Source organism: Aegilops tauschii, chromosome 3, assembly GCF_002575655.3.
Source record: "Aegilops tauschii subsp. strangulata cultivar AL8/78 chromosome 3, Aet v6.0, whole genome shotgun sequence".
In the NCBI taxonomy this organism is placed as follows: domain Eukaryota; kingdom Viridiplantae; phylum Streptophyta; class Magnoliopsida; order Poales; family Poaceae; genus Aegilops; species Aegilops tauschii.
In genome coordinates this window covers 304,390,841-304,412,190 of record NC_053037.3, presented here as the reverse complement: position 1 = coordinate 304,412,190, position 21,350 = coordinate 304,390,841, and the positions used below count along the sequence as shown (strand labels likewise).

At 44.8% G+C, this 21,350-nt stretch overlaps 1 long non-coding RNA gene across 1 annotated transcript; it reads right to left on the bottom strand.

Annotated features, from left to right (window-relative positions):
* Positions 1-9,725: 9,725 nt before the first annotated feature.
* On the bottom strand, positions 9,726-14,040 carry LOC120976695 (uncharacterized). The gene is made up of 7 exons (XR_005772909.3): positions 13,227-14,040; positions 13,032-13,148; positions 12,140-12,411; positions 11,775-11,894; positions 11,368-11,679; positions 10,346-10,416; positions 9,726-10,056 (listed from the first exon to the last, which is right to left on the bottom strand). It is a non-coding gene; the product is annotated as an uncharacterized lncRNA (long non-coding RNA).
* Between the last annotated feature and the right edge of the window lie 7,310 nt (positions 14,041-21,350).

Sequence of the window (21,350 nt, the reverse complement as noted above, 5' to 3'; positions counted from 1 at the left end):
ACGGACATCTTCAAAGACTGTGGCCACTCTTGATCAGCCCACTCCAGATAAGAACACTTTCGTTCATCCTATAATATTTAAAACTAGATCAGTAACAATTGTAGGGGAAATGGGTTTCTAGCAACATAGGAAATCACTAAATACTTATTTTGAAAAACTGAAGAAACATGTTAATTATGACATATCTTCTCAAAAAGATCAATGTGCAAATGAATTAATTGCTACTAAGACAACAACCAAATTCTGAAATATCAGAAGCTATAATTAACTACAACAATGCTACAAGTTCTTACTCATGTACTATAAATAACAAATTGAACATTTTATGAGGAAGCTAAATATAACTGCAATAGCATAGCAACGCTACAAGTTCTTACTCATGTACTATAAATAACAAATTGAACATTTTATGAGGAAGCTAAATATAACTGCAACAACATAGCGACAATGTTTGGGTGACAGCAAATTGATACTAACAGGTGTGTACATGCACAAATTTAGTAACAGAACTAATAGCACTAAGACCGTCCACTATGTATGCCAAAACCGGTGTAAAGACAACTTTTGCTACATTTGGCACAGGTGCCCTGCACTGGCGAGCCGATGCAGCGGAAAAAATCACTGACCCGGACTCCGGAGCACCTAGTTGCTCCGATGCCTAGTTCCTTCGTGCCATAAAGATTTAGTATTTTACTGCTTGGCTGCTCGAATGTGTGGACCAAAGTTGGCTGCACAAACTGCTGAAGCGGTGCCAAATAATTTTCTAATGGCCCCGCTAATGAGATGGCAACATTTTTAGATACTAGGTACAAATTGTGACACGGTCTTAACATCCGGAATAACATAGCACAGTGACAATGTCTGAATCACATCTAACAAATGATTTGTAACAACGAAAGTGGGGCTAACCTTCTCTGCACATACCAGAAACTTTCTCCCATTGTCCACAGATTCAAACGCAACTAGCTTCACGCATGGAGATTGATGGTGATAACGAGCAGACAGATCTTCAGCAACCCTGCTCCATTAGCTGCAACTGATGGTCCTAGGGAGCTACAAGAGGAAGAAATGACTCAAATCGAATGCCGGGTTAAAATCCTTCATTCCAAGTCATAGCCCGAGAGAGAGAAGAGAGGCATACCTGGGTGGTGAAGGAGTCGTCGGAGGAGGAGGAATAGCTGGAGAGGTCATTGAAGAAGACGATGGCGACCCCGGCGGTAGGATGCGAGACGGCGAGAGCGAGGAAGCAAGCGAGGAAGCGGCTATAGCTTAGGAAGAAAGGAAGGAGGAAACAGGGGAAATGTGACTTGTGGTTGGGGAGAAAAGGGGGTGGGGAAGGGGGGTAGATATTTAGGCAGTAGGCCAAAAATTTTGAAATGCGGAGGGAAACTTTGCGCGCGGTGCCGCCGGACACCATTCACTTTAAACGATTATGTGCATCGCAAATGATTCTTCTGCTTTACGCGCATGGGATGAGTTTGATAATTCAAATTTTAGTGGAAATTTCCCTGGGTACTGTCCTGATCCACGTCATTGCATAATTTAACATCGCTTGCTAATTTGGGCACACAAAAGAGCGTACAGCACACATACCATACTTACTGAATCAAGCAATTTTAGTAACTAAACAGAGCCAGTTGACCTAAATATTGCTCTAATAAAATACTAGCATTAAAAATAAAGCCTAAGTACGAATAATTTTAACAAAGCCACTGCCGCGCCAGCCTATGCATCACCGGTGTGAGATGAGACGTCGATGACTTGTCCTGGCGACATGCCGTTGTTGGTGGACTCCGCGTCCCCCCTGCTGAAGTCGACCGCGTCCTCGACCCCGCCCTCAAGGTTGTAGTACTCGTAGTAGTGGCTGCGCCAGAGCTCGCGTTGGTACTCCACCGCTGATTCCTCGATGGACAAACTCTTCTCTACTCGACCTCGGCCCCACGCAACTCCTCCTCCCGGCGCTCCTCGATCTCCGCCGCCTCCTGCATCTCCAGCTCCTGCTCGGCGATCTCATGAGGAAGCAGGTGCTCAATGGCCACCGCCGCCTTTTCGGACGTGGGTTGCATGCTGGATTTCGAGGTGGCCTGGAATATCTTGGCGTGCGCGTCCTTGATCTTGGCGTGGATGGCCTCGACCCGGGTCAGGACGACATCGGTGGCACGGACGGCAGCTCGAGCGCTCTCGGCGTTTGCAGCCGCTGTCGCAGCAGCTGCTGTAGCCGTCTCGGCTGCTCCAACCGTCCTGTCGGCTGCCGCAGACGCCCTCTCGGCGGATGCGGCCGTGCTCAATACAGATGCGGCGGCACTCTCGGCGTAGGCGGCCGCGCTCGGGGAGGAGCGGACACCGTACGTGCCTTCACGAAGCGTTTCCACAACGTTATCTTTGCAAGAAGGGGTTGCGGGAATGGGGATCGGGATTCCTGGATTCGGGGGTTGCCGGCACTGGAGCAGATGAGCCGGTGAAGCTTAAGGAGGAAGACTTAAATAGACCCACGAATTTTCATCGCAAACGGTTCCTACAAAAAAAACTGTGTGTGATGTTGTTGATATTTTTATTTGCCGCGAAAGACGAATTTGGAGTAAAGTGGCAACAGATGGTGTTCTAAATGTAGGAGAAAATTTGTAGTACTAATACAACTATCATGTCAAATTTTGGAAAATTTCAGTGGTCATTTGACCTGTTAAGACATTTAAGTGATTTTCTAACTATTTAATGACCGTAATTCAAATTTGAACTACATGTACATGCAACAACTAACCATAACGGTTTGAAAAGTCATATTTCTGTACTTTTGTGCGAGTTAATTCTATGTGCAGTAAATTGGAAGGAATTTTCAAACATATTGGTCTCACGGCCTCGACACATGCATGGAGTGCCATGGCATTTAAATTCCAAAAAATTAAAAAAAAGATCAGAAACACATGAAACCTCGCTTGATGTAATGTCATGCCACCAAGATGATGTGGTAAAAAAATTGGCATATTTGACGAAAGTTTGGACACACACCCCTCACAAACCGGAGCAACCACTAGAAGGCTCCTTGTTCCGAGAGGGAACAATGCATGTTTGATGACGAATGGGAGATAGCTTCCTCTTATGGCCTTAAATTTTTTTCTACTTTTAACATGCACTAATGCAACTGTCATGTGAAAATTCGGAAAATTCTAGGGGTCATTCAACCTTTTAAAGACATTTAAGTGATTTCTAGCCATTTGGTGACCGTAATTCAAATTCAAACTAAATCTACATGCAACAGCTAACCATAACGCACTAGTAGAAAACAGGGCTTTGGTCACAGGGCAGTATTCACATTAGTCCCGGTTCAGTCACGAACCGGGACTAATGTGAGCATTCGTCCCGGTTCGTGCGGCTAAGGCATTAGTCCCGGTTCACCTGGGCCCTTTAGTCCCGGTTGGTGCCACGAACCGGGACTAAAGGGTGCGATGCCCATTAGTCCCGGTTGGTGCCACCAACCGGTACTAATGGGCTTTGAGGCATTAGTACCGGTTCATGGCACGAACCGGTACTAAAGGTCCCATTTTCAAACTCTACCCCCCCCCCCCGTGGACCGCCTTTTCAGTTTTAGAAAAAACAAAAGAAAATGATGGAAATGTCAAAAAAATAAAAGAAAATAAGTTTCCCATGTGATATGTGGTCTAGTTGTTGGGAAAATTAACAAATATGAATTTCGACTTTATTTGCAAAATCTCTCTGGAATTTGTAAAATGGGCATAACTTTTGCATACGAACTCGGATGAAAAAGTTTTTTATATGAAAAATCATCTACTCAAAAAGTTACATCCGAATTTAATTGGGGGAACCACGTTAATCATTTTCAAAATCCTCAAAAACCTAACAGAAAAAGTTACGGGGCTTTTAAGATCTAGAGTGGAAAAAATCGAAAAAATTTCAAATTGTGGTCAAACAATGGTCAAATAATGGTCAAACTAATTATTCTAGAATATTAGTGTTACTAAATAATTATTTCAGTTATTTTGAATTTTGGTCAAATCTGGTCAAACTGTGGTCAAACAATGGTCAAACTAATTATTCTAGAATATTAGTGTTACTAAATAATTATTTCAGTTATTTTGAATTTTGGTCAAATCTGGTCAAACTGTGGTCAAACAATGGTCAAACTAATTATTCAAGAAATATTAGTGTTACTAAATAATTATTGTTTTTTAAAACAATAGTTTCAAACTCAAACAGTGAAATGTGTCACTTCATGCTCAAGCAAAATTCCTGAGGGTTAATAGGATTGACATCTTACTATTGTCAGGAAAACAACAAGTGCAGACTTGGAAACAAGGGAGAATAGAACCTGGAAGTTAAGCGTGCTCAGGCTGGGGGAGTGGGAGGATGGGTGACCGTTCGGGAAGTTAGATGATTTGGAATGATGAGGGGTGATTAGAGATTAGAGGATAAATTGAGCAGTGATGAGGGGTGATGATTAGAGATTAGAGGTTAAAATAATTCAGAAATTTGAAAAAAAAAATCATAAAAAAATAAAAAAAATAAAAAAAATCATAAAATTTCCTTTAGTCCCGGTTGGTAGTCCCGGTTCATGTAAGAACCGGGACTAAAGGGGAGAGGCATTAGTAACGACCCTTTAGTCCCGGTTCAAAAACCGGGACTAAAGGGCCTTACCAACCGGGACAAAGGCCCCTTTTTCTACAAGTGACGGTTTTAAAAAAAATCATATTTGTGTACTTGTATGCAAGTTAATTTAATGTGTAGTAAATTAGAAGGAATTTTCAAACATATTGGTGTCACGACATGAACACATGCATGGAGTGCCATGGCATTTAAATTCCAAAAAATTAAAAAATGATCATAAAAACATGAAACCTTGGTTGATGTAATGTCATGCCACCAAGATGATGTGGTAAAAAAATTGGCCCGTTTGACGAAAGTTTGGACACACATTCCTCACAAACCGGAGTAACTCACTAGAACGCTCGTGGTTTCGAAGGGAACAATGCATGTTTGATGACGAACATGAGATAGCTTCCTCTTATGACCTTCAATTTTTTTCTACATTTAACATGCACTAATACATCTGTCATGTGAAAATTTGGAAAATTCTAGGGGTCATTTGACCTTTTAAAGACATTTAAGTGATTTTTTAGCCATTTAATGACCGTAATTCAAATTTGAACTACATCTACATGCAACGGCTAACCATAATGGTTTGAAAAGTCATATTTGTGTACTTGTGTGCGAGTTAATTCCATGTGTAGTAAATTGGAAGGGATTTTCAAACATATTGGTGTCACGGTCTGGACACACATGCATGGAGTGCCATGCCATTCAAATTCCAAAAAAAAATCAGAAACACATGAAACCTTGCTCGACGTAATGTCATGCCACCAAGATGATGTGGTAAAAAAATTGGCCTGTTTGACGAAAGTTTGGACACACACCCCTCACAAACCGGAGCAAATCACTAGAAGGCTCGTGGTTTCGAGAGGGAACAATGCATGTTTGATAACGAATGGGCGATAACTTCCTCTTATGGGCTTCAGAAAATTTTAGGGGTCATTTGACCTTTTTAAGACATTTAAGTGATTTTCTAGCCAACATTTAATGACCGTAATCCAAATTTGAACTACATCTACATGCAGCGGCTAACCATAACGGTTTGAAAAAGTATTTGTGTACTTGTGTGCGAGTTAATTCCATGTGCAGTAAATTGGAACGAATTTTCAAACATATTGGTGTCACGGCTTGGACACATGCATGGAGTGCCATGGAATTTAAATTCCAATAAAATAAAAAATTCATCAGATGATGTAAATATCTGGTGTTCAAAAAAGAAAATGTAAAGATCTGGCAAGACAACCGGCCCCCACACGATTGGCACTCTATTTCGTGCCTCGAGGTTTGGAAGGTGAGTGGCGCGGGTTATTAATCACACACGGTTCTGTATTGGAAACCGTCAGCTATTAAGTTCACACACGGCTTTTGCTGCGTGAATCGAGTGTAATTCAAACTACAATACTCGTAAATTCCGGCGACTGGCGTGTGTACTATTCCCATCGATCTAGATTCCGGTCGCCAATAAATACTACCTTTCTCACGTCGTCCCGCCTGCATTCTCATCTACATCCTCCCCTCACTCGCCCTCTCTCTCTCTCTCTCTCTCTCTCGCTCTCTCTCGCTCAAATCTCGGCCATGGCACTGCCGATCTGCCTATGCACCGATGAGGAGGTGCCGCCTCCAAGGGCGCCCAGTCGAAGAGCAGCGACGAGGAGGACCCCTACACGCCGTCGGACGAGGGTGCGTCGGACGCCCCAACTTTGGAGTGGTCTTGGGGCCAGTATAATCATTGTTTGTGGAAATCGCTACCGCCGTCTGAGAAAGCCAGGCAAGTGGCGTTCAAGAATGAGATGGCAGAGGAGGAAGCCAGGTACCAGGCGGTCTGTGAAGCCCGTGATGCCGCTTGGAAAAAGGAGGTGGTGGAGCTTTGGGGGCGGGCGCGTCATCGTGCAGAGGAGGTGTACGAAGACGGGTACTTCGCGAGGAAGGTCGAAGGTGCTAGGGACCTCATCGCTGCGTGGAGGTGGGCCGATAAGCTCCAGCGTGCCACCGACGAGGAGCTCCGGTGGGCGCCCAAAAAAATGGCAAGATCGTTCGTGCTCGTTCGCCAGTAAGAGGCCGATCGGTACGTCAAGAGCTGCGAGGCGGAGGAGGCGGAGTACTGCCTTCGCGCTGGGAAGACGCCGCGCACCAGGGTGCTGCTGGCGAGGGGCTGCCGGAATACTGCCCCTAGGAGGGATTATTAGTTTTAGTATTGTTTGTTTTCAATTTTCTGCATTGTACCTAGTAGTTAAGTATCATCACGTATATCTGATGATATTTTATATATATATATATATATATATATATATATATATATATATATATATATATATATATATATATATATACATCTGGGCTATTCTGTTACGCGTAACAGAATTTCTGTTACCCTACTTGAACTGATGAATTCAAGCGGTTGAACTGATAAAATTCGAGCGGTGGAACTGATGCTTTCTGTTGCTGTTAAAAATCGTCTTCTTTAGTTCAAATTTTTTTGTAATTTTTTTTATCGAAATGGGGCGTGTAATATATCATTGTAAAGCTCTTGACATCCACATTACAATCTTATAATTTGTTTTTGCAAAAAAATTATGATTTAAGAGCAGTTTTGATAAAACCGTTTTTTTCAAAACCGAAAACGTGAATCGTATTTTGGACTTAATTTTCAAAGGGTTTGTCGGAATTGAGCAAATGAGATGGCGTTGGAAAGCCTGTGAAAATCCGCATCTTCCATATATCTACTATTTTTTTCAAATTCTATATGATTTAAAAGTAATTTGAAAAACAGTGAAATTCTGGGTGAAATGTTTTTTCACTATTTTTTGCAAACGGTTTGTCGGATTGACGCAAATGATAAGGCGTTGAAAAGCTATGGAAAATGCGCAACTTTTGCGTATAGAAAGTTTTTTTAATTCCTTACGGTATACGAATTCAAATACGGTTAAAATTGGTTTTGAACGCGGTTTTTTTTAAGTTTGTCGAAATGGGGCAAATAATATACCGTTGGATAGTTAACAAAAATGCGAAACTTAGTCATGTTGGACGTTTTCTCTACTTCGCAACCGTTTAAAAGTAATCTTGAATACGGCATGACGGGTCCTGCTGTTTTCTCGTGTGAAAAACAAAGTAGTCGTACTGATATATGTGTATGTTTGTACTGAGCTATTTTTTGTAGAGTAATTTTAAATGGTTCCGAAAAAGGTACTTGTACTGATGCTTGCATGGGTTTGTACTAAGCGTGTTTTCACTAACTAGACTTTGCTCTGTTTTTTGGGTAATATTTTTCTCGTAAATTTTCAACAGTTTACTGTATCCTAGCCCTGAACTTACATGGCTTATATTGTTGAACTGAATGTTATTGTATCATCGACCATGTACTTGCATAGTTTATATCATCGAACTGAATGATATTTTTTTCAAAAAGAAAATGTTTTTAATTCTTTTTTTGAACTAAACATTTTTTACAACGATGTTCTGGACTTCTCTTATTTTATGACTTGTACTTTTATCATTTGAATTGCATGGGGTTTCCCTTTTGCTTGAACTTTTATAATTTGAATTTCTGTCATTTCTTTTATTCCGAACGGATCACCGTTTTTAACTTGTACTGATCAATATTTTTAATTAAACCATTTTTCCTCTGTAGAACGGACCATCATTTTTGTTTGTACGGATCAGTTGTAGAACTTGGACGTCAATGTCACATAATTAATTTGTGAGCTTCTCACGTTTCCTTTTAAAGTTGTTTTTTCCCTCGAACTTTATTGTCACCAAATTTTCTTTTCCGTGCCTCTCGAACTGATGCGATTTTTTTCCGACGAGTACGTACCAAATTTCTCTGTACTGTTATGTTTTTAACACACACATATTGAATTGTTCCCACATTTCATTATGAATTTATTATATATAAAAGTTGAACTATACGACACTTCTTAAATGAATCTAACAAGTATTTTCGCTCGCTAAACTTCCAAATGTTTTTCCGTTGTAAACTCAAGTCTGAACAGTTGTAAATACTTCTAAATTGAACTGAAATAAAATATAGGAACACTCGAGTCTGAACAGTTGCAAATAGTTCTAAATTGAACTGAAATAAAATATAGGAACTGAACTGAGTGTATTTTCAGATTTCTGCTAGCATGCATCATGACATTTTAGATATGTTTTTACAATAGAACATATACTAATTTTTATGTCAAGTAACCTCAAACAAAACAAAAGTGGAGCTTCATTTACAAGAATAGAACAGAACATATGCTAGTTTCGATCCATACAAGGTTTTCTCAAATGCTTATTAAGGCATAACACACAACTCCTGTTGTGCTATAGGAAGAACACTTAAACAGGGGAAATTGGACATAGAATCGTTAAGTAGGTGTACTAAAAAGCACACAAAACATGTACTGAAAAAGAACAAAACATTCTTAGCGTTGCATCGGCCTCCTATGGCAGAGGTGAACGTTCTGATAGTTGCATCATCGCACGGCCTCGTGTGGCGGAGGTGAACGACTTGTGGTGGTAAGGGTGAACGGCTTGAGCGCTGCATGTCCAAAAAAATTGGTTTTATTTGACAACACGAAAACATAAAAAGGATGATTTCAGTTTCATAAATTAACTCAAGAGGCAGTACCTCTAGCAACGGAAGATTACCGAGCCAAATGCCCATTCCGTGGCTACAAAAAACTGATTATTTTGTTTTTCTTAGTGGTGCCACTACCTTCAGATTAGAAGGACATACATAATACTCATCCGCTGAACTGCACATATTTTTTACATCATTTTCACGGCCTGATAATACATCCATCTCATTTATTCAGTTTATCGGTTAACAAAAAGTATCAGCTATCAGTCCACAAAGAGCATCAACTATCAGTTCACAAAAATATGGAACATCACAGGAACATAAAAAGAATGTTTATTAGTTGAACGGGCTTACATTTTCACCATTCCCTTCTTTTAAAAACTTATGTTTTCTTCTCCAAACTTCCTACCTGCCAAGAATCAGAACTTATTTATTTTTTACATTTGTACTTCCAAATGTCTTTAATGCCATTTCACTATTTTACTTTGTTTTACCTCATCAAACACGCGCACAACACATTTGAAGAAACAAAATACGAATCTTTGAAACACTAGGGGTATAACCATTGCACATGACTTCATGTGTGCCTTCATCATAGAAAAATAGACTGAATATCGCCAAGTCTAAGGTTGAACAAATGAATCATACATAATATTGTGAAAACGCCGCATTTTCTCACTAAAACAAACTTCTGTACTTGCATACAACCCTCTTTGAACTTGGACGACACCTAGTGCTCAACTTGGACGATGACCAGTGCTCAACTCGAACGGAGGAGGTAGTCGTTGCTTTTTAACCATGAATGCTTCTAAAGACACTGGGAATTGCTTCAAAACTGCTTTTATACTTTTTAACATGAGGGTTCTCTCAGCTGGGAATTGCTACTTGTGCTGCAGAGAACATGAATATACTCAGTCAGCCCCATTGCTACTTGTGCTGCAGAGAACATGAATATAAAGCAGATGGTGACTCATCGATTTTTCTTTATGATATATAGAAACTAATGGAATTTTGAAACTTGCATTGACGATATTTAGGTGATATATCTAAACTTTACAGAATTTTGAAGAAACTCGCTGCAAATCATTACTTATTTAGGTGGTATATCTGAAGTTACAGAGTAATATCGAACCACAGTGGGCAGACCAACAACATAAATCCTCAAGCAAAGCTCACAACCTCCATGGAAGATGCCTATGAATTCACCATGGAAGGGCCTCCCACTCCCCTGCTCTATCTGCTCCCACTCCCTGCACACACACACACACGGAGCAGAGAGAGGATGAGAGGGAGATGACTGAGGCGGGTCGAGGATAGAGCACAGGGGGCCTGCACGCAGCTCTTCTCGTGACCGGCTGGGGAGCGTGCTGTTGTACTGACGAGGCAAAGGTCAAAATATATCACCTAAATAAGTTCAAAGAATTTTACAAAAACAAGCAGGCAACAAAGAGAAAAATCATGTATGGCTATCAGGCACAACTTATATATATAGGACTATTAAGGGTCTCAGGTATCGACTACATTATTTCCGTCAACTCGATCTTCATCGGTACTAGAATGACTGGACAAGAAGTTTAGATTTGTAGCAGCACACGCACCAAACTTACATAATTTTTCTTCAACGTTTTTAGGTGATTGCATCAGTACTAGTATGATTGGAAAAGTATTTCAGATTTGTAGAAGCACACACACGAAACATACATAATTTTATGGAAATGCACGAGTTCTGATTTATCAGTACATAGTTTTATGGAAATGCATGAGTTAACTTCTTCTAGGTACTATCTGAACATGGTGAAGACTAGCTAATGTAAGGATAGGCAGAGAACACTTAGTATTGAGCTTTTTTCCAAGTATGTATTGAACTGATATATTTTTTGTCAATGAACTGTTGTAGTATAGGTACTACAGCTACCAGCATCTTTCTATATATCATGATAAAAAGCAAACAAACATGCATCATCTCCAGAACATACATACTAGAGAAAATTGAACTGACAATAGAAGAAAGTTTTACTTTTTTAGGACTGATATCATGTAATACCACATCCAGAAAGCATGCCAAGCGAAACGTATATTTTTTTAGTTGAAGAACTAGAAGTCTTGCAGCACAAGAGGCACGGCATGGTGCTATTAACTAACTTACAGAGATCCTTTCTGCTTTGTAGTAGTACCTGAGGTTACAAGGGTTAGAAATTTACCACATTTGATGGCCTTCACGCCACCAGCAGCCCCGGAGGTGACCTCATGTCTCCTGCTGTCGGCGGGGAACAGGAGCTGGATCCACGGGGAAGAAGGTGGCAGGAGCGCCTTGTCCGTCCGATCTCTCATGCGAGGGCAGTGCTCGACGTCGAGGTGCAGGGCGCCGAAGAAGACGGTCACGCGATGAGGAGGAGCGGGATGGGGCAGAGGTGGTTGTTTCCGACGCTCCGCCCTCCGCCGGCGACCGCCCTTGCAGCGCGTCGTGGGATGTGGGAGGAGGAGCCATGGCGCGTCGCCATAGGTGGAGGGCTCTATGTTTATGTTAATAGTACCATAATATCATTGCACAATAGTGGTTGTCAACTGAATCTTGCAAGTCCAAACAAAACCATAGTTGAACTTAAACCTGACAAAAAAGAATAAACTCGCACTGACAAATTGATGAATTTCATGTAGAACACCTTTCTCCTTTAGACGGTTGATTAATGCCACACACATGGACAAGATAGTGGGCCAAGAAATCAAACTGCACAAGTCAGAAGACACAAATTAACACCACGATAGCTGCCCTAGACCACGGAATGGATGGAAGCACAAGACGATAAAATAAAATAAGAATTGGCTTGAACTTAAACCAAAATGATAATTGAACTGAACTAAAATTAGATACTGGACTGAATTAAAATAAGAAACATATAGCGAAATTAAATTCTATAAACACAAGCATTTTCAGCAATCAAATTTTCCTCTTGAATATGTAGAGGGACACACCTTGTTTTCTCTATCAGATTCCTACATCCAGGCAAAGAAGTGGGTATAGGACAAGGTACATCAGCCCAAGTTTTTGTACTTCTCGTTGCATTGCTTCAGTTTGGTTCCAAGAACACCATGCTTTAGTTTCGGTTGCAGACCTGGTCGTCACGGCGTGCGGGGACCATGGAGGAAGAGGATCTAGAGCAGAAGCTCTCACACGATGAAGTTGTGGACGGTGCCGAGCATGTCGGTGGACGCATGTTCAGAGAAGTTGTAAAATATCTGCAGAACTGAAGGATATGCTTTTTGTATTATCTCTGATGACAATGAACAAAGTATTTAGAACTGACGCATATATGATACTCGATCAATACTAAAATGGACAATATTTGTTAAGTTTCTATGTATGAACCTACCAACTTTCTAAACATGAACTTCTCGCTAGGGTTATTCTTCGGTATTGAAAAATGTGCAGGCAGAGCACATACATCAGTAATAGTATATCGAGAGGGTTTACTTCAACCCCTACATTTTTCCGTCAGTAATAACTATCAGTAACTTGTTATTCATCGGTACTAGTACGACTGGACAAGAAGTGCAAATTTGTAGCAGCACACAGATTGAACTTGCATAATTTTTCTTTGAACTTTTTTTAGGTGATATATCTAAGTAATTGTGAAGCCCCAATTCTTGACTGAAAGGGACACCAAAGGCCTCTGCCCTCCCTCTCTATCTATCCAAGAGATGGAAGGGCAGAGCTTTTTTTTGGTTTTTTCATCTTTTCATTGATATTTTTGCGCACGCACCCAACTATCTTGTGTTTTTCATGAACTGACAAAATAATACAAACCAAACTAATAATGAGTTTAGTACATAAAACAAGTCTCTTCTCTAGGCATAAGACAAATACCTGTCGAACAACAAGCACAAGACAGCAGTGGCGCTTGAGGAGCAGGGGAAGAGGGATAATACAAAAAAGTGCAGCTCAATGATACCATATGCTGCAGAACAAATTTGCCACTTGGGGCTGAAGAAAGAAATCACACAAGATGAGCTGAAAATCATAATAGAATGACCATAGCTACAATATGAACTGAATATATACCAGAGGAGCATGAACATCCAGGGGGAGGTGTGGAAAGGTTGAGATGGGCACCTCCCGAGCTGCGACATCAAACGGCTTGGCACTGTGTTGTTGAACGATCCGGGGTGGCAGCGGTGAACGGAGGGCAAGCCGGGTTGGTGGTTGTCGCGCTGGAGATGGACATCAGGGACGCTGCGGCAGAAGAAGTGGGTCATGCCGGCGACCTGCGGCTGTGCGTGTAGGTGGTTCGCTGGTAGACTGGAGCTGGGGGAGATGGGAAACAGGGTGGCGGCCGGAGCAAGTGACTACAGAGAGTGGTTGGGGATTGATGACGAGATCAAGAGGAGATGGGGACGACGGAGGCCTGCGAAGCAGCGGCGGCGCCGGCGGCTAGGAGATTGGGCAAGGGGCGGCGACGCGGCCGACAACCAGGAGGTTGTGTGCGGGGTGGCGGCGCGGGGGAAGCAGCGGGGAGGTTGGCCCGCGGCGCAATGGAAGCAGGGGGTGGCGCTCCGGTGGGAGCAGCAGGGAGGCGAGTCGCTGGCGCGGTGGAAGCAGCGGGGAGGTGGGCGGGCGGCGCGGTGGAAGCAGGGGGCGGCGCTCCGGTGGGAGCAGCGGGGAGGTGAGCTGGTGGCGCGGTGGAAGCAGAGGGGCGGCGCCGGCAGCGGGTAGAAGCAGGGGCGGAGTCGACGGCGCGTGGAAGCAGGGAGGCTGGGCCTGGTGGCCGGCGGCGGGTGGGAGCAGGGGGTGGAGCCGGCGACGGGTGGAAGCAGCAGGGAGGCGGCGGGGAGTGGGTGGGCTTTTTCTCTGTTTCGTGCCACATCGTAGGAGCACCGGATTGTGCAAAATGGATCGGGCCTCTATAAGGGCCTGATGGTAACAGAATAATATTCTGATACTAGTAACAGAATAGCCCTGTTTATGTTATGAATTCCATTTTCTATCTGTTTATGTATACTAATTTGTATCTAGATGTTATCATCCACATATACAAAATAAAAATCACATATACACACATTGAAACAGAACATATAAGAACGGAAAACAGAGTACACATTTAAACAGAGCAATATTATGATTGCTGTGAATACATAGCGATCCACGTCGAAACGATTCAACAAAATAAAACGTGTCCATGAGACCATGACCAGCAGCCCTTGCCTACGGTAGCTCTTGGCTCTGCCTGAACTCGCGCAGTCGTTCGTCCAAGCGGTCGATACGCTCGCGGTACATCTAGAGCGCGATCTCGAGCTCCAAGTTGGCTATTTCATCGGAGATCACCAGCTCAAGGATGCGACGGCCATGTTCCTCTACTGTGCCCAGGTGGACACCTGGGCCAAGGAGGCGGTCGAGCCTAGCGACCAGCGCGTTGGCATCGAGCGGGCCACGGAAAAGGCGAACGACGCGACCCATGCGAACGGCGCGGCAGGCGTCTGGTGCAAGTACGGCGCGGCTGGCCTCCGGTGTAAGTATGGCGCAGAGGGCCTTTGCCCACTCCTGGCGAGAAATGAGGGTACTGACGGGACATGTACCCAGCTGCGACGCCCTGTCGACAGCAGGCAAGCGCCGATGGATCCACTCTTGCTGTGCGGCCCGCTGCGCCTCTCGCTCTGCGGCGCTCCAACGATCTCGCCGTGCGGCGAGCCGCAGCCTATTGGCGCGGACGCGCCTAGCTTGCTCTACGGCGCGCCATCGATCATGTTGTGCATCGAGTTGCGGCCTCTCGGTGCTGACATTCCTATCTTGATCCGCGGCGCTGAAGCGCCATGCGCGAAGGGTCTGCTCAACCCTGGCGATGACGCGCATCACAGTGTCATCCATTGCGTTGCTGGGGAGCGCCTCGGCCTCGACGGGCCGTGGCGCCTTCTCATTTTCCTTGTTGACGAGGTTGATGGCAGATGCGGCGTTTTGGTGGGTTGGCATGCTTGGAAAAGATGGATGTGCTACAGGTTGCGCTTGTTGGCTCCGTGTGTCGCGCGTCACCTAGGTTTATGCGCAATATCGCTGGGTGGAGGGAAACCGGTGAGGAAATAGCGGGAGACGGTGCACTACAAAAAAATACACTTCCGTGATGATACATGTTTGTCACAGTAGGTCACGTTTTCTGTCATGCATGTACATCCATGATAAATTTATGACAGAATCCAGATAGTCATACATGTGCTGTCGTAGAAGTGTTCCATGACATTACCAAAATTATCATCACGGAAGTGTCCACTTCCATGACGATAAATCGTGCGTCACAGAAGTGCTTTCGTCAAGGGTGACCGACACGTGGCATCCACCGTAACGGAACGCCGTTAAGCTATCGGGTCCGGTTTTGGATCCGATAACCCGTTAACAGCCACGACCAATGGAGATTTTCCACGTGTAAGATCATCATTGGCTGGAGGAAACACGTGTCGGCTCACCGTTGGGACAGATGCCATCCACTCATTGGACCCAAAGCGCCTATGATACGTCGACACGTGGCACGGCCCAACAGTGGCCCATACAGTTTAAATGGGCTGGCCCAACTAAAGGCCCACAAGATTTTGCGGACCATAATGGGACGGCCCAGCTAAAGGCCCACAAGATTTTGCGGGCCATAATGGGCCGGCCCAGGTAAAGGCCCACAAGATTTTTGCGCGCCATAATGGGCCGGCCCAGGTGAAGGCCCACAAGATTTTTGTGGACCATAATGGGCCGGCCCAGCTAAAGGCCCACGAGATTTCGCCGACATTAATGGGCCGGCCCAGCTTTAGGCCCACAAGATTTTGAGGACCCTAGTAGGTCGGCCCATTAACTGGCTGCCATGTTTTGGGCCAAATGCCGACCCATATTTGATCCGGTCCATTAATGGCCTGCCACGTTCCGGGCCTAATAATGGCCCATATGAGATCCGGCCCGTTAAAAGCCTACCTCGTTCTAGGCCAAATTACGGCCCAGATCAGTTTCGGCCCTTTAAGAGGCTTTGGGCTAAATTATGGCTCATATCAGATTCAGCTCGTCAACTCGACGCTATGCTTTTGGGCCCATTTGCTAAAGGCCCATTTAGTAATTCGGCCTGATATTAGTTTCGGCCTGTTAAGGGCCCGTTTAACATTTGGGCTCTATATTAATTCCGGCCTGTTAAAAGCCCGCCATATAGTTGGGCCTAACTACGGCACGGTTTGCATCCGGCCTGCTCGCAGCCGATAATCTGATTGGGCCAAACAAGGACCGAAACAATTTTGGCCTGTTATAAGCCCATGATTTGATTGGCACATTCATGGGCCAGGGTCTATTTCGGCCTGCTGCCGGCCCGTGAGCTGTTCGGCACAGTTCAGGCCCAACCTACTTTTCAGCCTCCTAATGGCCCATTGAGTTTTCTTGGGAAAATAGGGCAGGCGGTTTACTCGGCCTATTAAAGGCCCGAATCTACTAGTGGGCCAGTTTACATTTAGGCCTGTTAACGGACCAAGATGACGGGGCCCATGATGCGGATCATACATGGTGATTTGCATGATGGCCCGATTATGTACCGTAATTTTATGGTTTGGCCGGTTTACTGTGAAGACAGGATATATATACAGTAAAATAACTGCAGCATCGTGAATAAGAAAAAAAACTAGACTATACAATAAAGAAATTACGGCATATTACATCCACTGGGCATGAAAGTTCGCCACTATGATAATAAAGCACAAGCAGACAGCAGATTACATACACTGGGCATCAAAGATCGCCACCAGTGCAACTAAACACGCCGACAAAATAATATACAAAACCGACAGCCCTTCAATAGAGTTCTCTTCTTGTGTGCACATAACTTCCGCCTGGATGGGTAAAACACACACTCACACTTAACAATCTCCTTGTAGCTACCCCCCTCTCACTCTTCCGCTATATCCCCGAAACCAATAAGACCATCCCTTCGTTTAATTCCCGCCTACATGCACCATCGATATAGTAGTCTTCCTTGGTGTCTCTCGAACAAACACGTTCTCTCGATGTCGACTACTCTCACGCGCACACACCTTCTCTTCCCTCTCTACGGGCATTTTCTCTCTCGCACCCCATCGTTGGTGGCCTCTGCCATACACATCACCTCTCTATGATGAAGCCATGCACACTTAAATTACATCCGCCACCGAAGACCCCGCGACACACACACACACACACGCGCGCACACACACCCCCCCACCCCACCCCCCCACACACACGCACACACACGCAGTAAGACTCCATCACACACACACGCACACACACACTAAGACTCCATCTCTCTCTCTCCCTCTCTCTCTCTCCCACACACACACACACACACACACTGAGACTCCATCTCACACACATGCTCTAGGCGGAGCATTTGTTCCTACCACCCTTCATCCACCCTTACCCGTATGATAAACAATCACCTTAATTTACTTGTATAACATGGACAAATTCCACTTTACTTTAGTAGTTAGCAAACTTATCATTTGTACCCTTATAAAAAACCGAGTTGGCGATGATGGTGTGCCTGCCATCTTGTAATATAGACCGTCTGATCTATATCTGATGGATAGAAAGCAAACTATGATAATTTTACAAAAGATAGCCGCGCCTCTCTCCACATCCTTATCTCCCACACCTCATTGCTGAGCAATTAAAAAAGAAAGTCTCCGGAACAATCAAGCATGGTGGCCGCTGCCGCCTGCCGGCGCCGTCCATCCCCATGCCTCTGCCCATTCCGACCACCAGTCACCACCACGCTCCACTCCTCCTCACCTTATCTCTCATCTTTCATTTTTTCGATGACATACTCGAGATACCAGTTTTCCGATAAAATTCTCGAAATATCATTAGTTTTTACACATGGGATTACTCCTGCATGGGTAAATCACAACATGTGTTTTGTAAAAAAATGCATATTGATGTTCCGTGCAATGCACGCGCATCTTGCTTGTAATTATATAACGCAAATCACGAGCAGGAAGTGACATTTTTTTACACAACCACGTTAACATGGCCACGTAAATCACTAGCTAAAGTAAATACCATTATACTTATATCCCGATGCAAAAGGTTGAGTACATGTCCGAAGAGTAGAGTCGCACACACGCACTCTGTCTCTCAGAATCTCACACACACACACACCAGTTACGTGACGCCCACTTAAGCAGACACGTATGTTACAATTTGTGCACCCACGGGTACATGTGATGCTGCGCATTTATTTAAGCCGGACGGCGAACCCAAATAGTAGCTGCATTCATTCTCCTCCTGCCGCCTCTTCTCTGGTCGCCGTCGCCCAGTAGCCATGGCCCGGCCGATGGTAACAACATACGCCATACTCCCGCCGGAGCGGCTGTTTAATCTGGAAAATTTAGTGGTCATGCATGCATCTTTTTGTGCTAGCACTCCTATATAAGGGTTGACCGGTCGCTTCCCGCGGACGTGCGCGGGCGGTGGAAGAGGAAGGAGAAGGGAAGCGGGCTGTGGAGTAACATTTTTACCACAATTTCTTAGGAAACTGAGTGCAATAATTGAGTAGTTTTGCAAACTACCAGTACTACACATGAAACGGTTTAAAACCTATACTCCCTTGCCAGCACGCGCTTCCCGCGTGAAACGGTCAGCATCGCCCTGGAGCGTCAGTGCCGCATTAATGCCCGGCCAGAGCGGAGGTGACCTCTCACAGGCGCCAGCTTTGAAGCGGCGCGACGGCCGAGAGAGCGCCGCTTCCCGGTGCACCGACTGCTCCGCGTCGAGGCTGGCCATCGACCGGGGTGATGCCCCCCTTCCGTTCCGCACTCTAATCTGGTGCATGACACGTATTACATCGACCCGGATGCTGCTGGGTGTCCCACATGTCAGCGAAGTAGTACGTAGTAGTAAGAAGAAGCAAAGTATCATGCGGTATACTAGAGATTCCAACAAGTGACTAGACTACACCGCATGCAGTATCTCAAATCTCCCTTCCGGTTTATAGGTCTCAAATCTCAAATCTCATCAACCAAGGCATTTTGCGATTGGAGGAATGTATCTCGTACTTTACAAAACTACCCTAATTAAACTCATGCATTAATTACGTAGTTTCCTCGTTTTCCTCTCCGCCTTGGTCGCGGTGCACAATATGACTAGCCGCTCAATCTACATGCGGGACATCAAAGCATCCGGGCACGCGTGCCATCCACCAAATCACAGCGAGGTGCTACAGTCGAAACTCACTGGTCACCCCGGTGTGGCCGTCATGACCCGTCATATCACAAAACCCACACCTTTACCAGCAGTGGTAAAGTGGCCTCGAAGTTGGACTGGACGAAGCAACCATCATTTCACTGGAACGCTCGTTGAAGCCCTTTCTCCCCTTTCTCGAAGAAAACCTCACTCCAGGCTACTCACTTTTGCCATTTTTCTTCTGTACCGACGAAGGAAAGGTGGGCGAATCAGTGATGCTGCTATATTTTCATTACAAGAATATTCTTTTTGCAAAGCACCGACCGATTCTCACAGCCTATTCTTTTCCCGTTTTCATTGCGATTGTGGTTTCCTTTTGATTGCTTTTTGTTTGTCAGTTCATTGATGGATCCTGGAGCACTAGGCAAAGAGTTGCCGGCGGACAACCCACTGGAGACAGCGATCTCCAGGAAGCGAGCACCGACCAACGAGTTGACCATGTTGGTGGGCCAACCCATGGAGACGAAGAACTCCAAGACACAAGCACTGGCCAAAGAGTTGACGACGTTGGCGGACGAACTCCTCAAAGAAAGTTGGAAGAACAGCAAGGGCCCCACTGTGCCTACCCCAGAAACTCTGATGGCCAGCTTTGCGCGGCTCAAGGCCGAGTTTGAGGACATAGTCGCCGTTGAGAAGCAGTATTCCCCTGGCAAGGTGATGGCCCCCATCGAGGACGAGGAGATGGCCCCCGAAGGGATGGGATCCCCCGGTGAGCTGCACAAGGTAAAAAATGAAAGTTGTGGTTTTTGATTATTTGCAATGTGCTTGCTAATATGTTAGGGTTGTGCAGGTGCCGGTGGACGTCCTTGATGATTCCGATGTCGCGGCCCGTCCTGTGGACAATGCCCCAGAGATCGTTTTCGATGTCGCGGTCCGTCCTGTTGGCATCGTCCCGGAGATCAATTCCGTGCCGCAGTCCATCCTGTGGACATCGCCCCAGAGATCGATTCTGATGTCACGGTCAGTCCTGTGGACATCGCCCCAGAGATCGATTCCCATGCCGCTGTCCGTGCTGTGGTCATTGCCCGAGAGATCGATGACAAGAAATAGTTGGTCGCGCTAATCCTTCAGGGTAGTTTGCATTGCCCTGTGTTTAATTACGAGAACGATGCGTGTTGTCAAACCATCTTAGGGCTAGTGCACTGTATTGTGTGGGCGGTACTTGCTAGTACTTTTGTTTGATAGTGAATCATGCGAACCCTCTCCGAGTTATGGAAACAGATGTATCCTCACCAGCTTTTGATGTAATATATGGCATGCTTAGATGTAAGTTTGAACTGCTTATCATATCAGCAGGGCTTATTTGATGATTCTTGGTGTTAGTAGGCTAGCTACTGTGCGAGCTATAGTACTTGCAAAACACTCACCGAAGAGAAATGTTGGGCTGATGAGCTCGTGGTACGCTTATACTGATCTGTCGTCGATCGGCCAATAGCCCAAGCTCCTAAAATTGTAGGCTTAGCGATCGATCAGACAATAGTCGACACGGATACATTCAGGCCTCATCTGGTTCATAGGTTAGGAAAATCATAGCAAAAGTACAGAGACGTACAACAAAAAATCATAGCAGTATAGAGACGTCCCTCCGTTTCAAAATAGATGAGTCAACTTTGTACTACTAAGAGCAAGTACAATAGAGCTGAGTCAGCGGGCTATAAGGAATAAACTAGTATATTTCTACTTAGTTGGAGGAAAGAGAAGAGGAGAGAGAAGGTCAGCGGGCTCTTCGTGAAGAGCCAGCTCTAGCACGTGTTCCTAGGCACTTTGTAAGAATGAAAGGTGGGCCACATAATAAAAAAGTAGTACACTATTTTGATCTACTATTGTACATGTTAGCTATAAGATGGGCTGTAAATGACATGGCAATGGCTTATAGCCAGCAACTGGCTATACTATTAACCATGCTCTAACTTTGAAACGGAGGGAGTACATATCCTAGGCGGGCTAGTTTGGCCTAGTGGG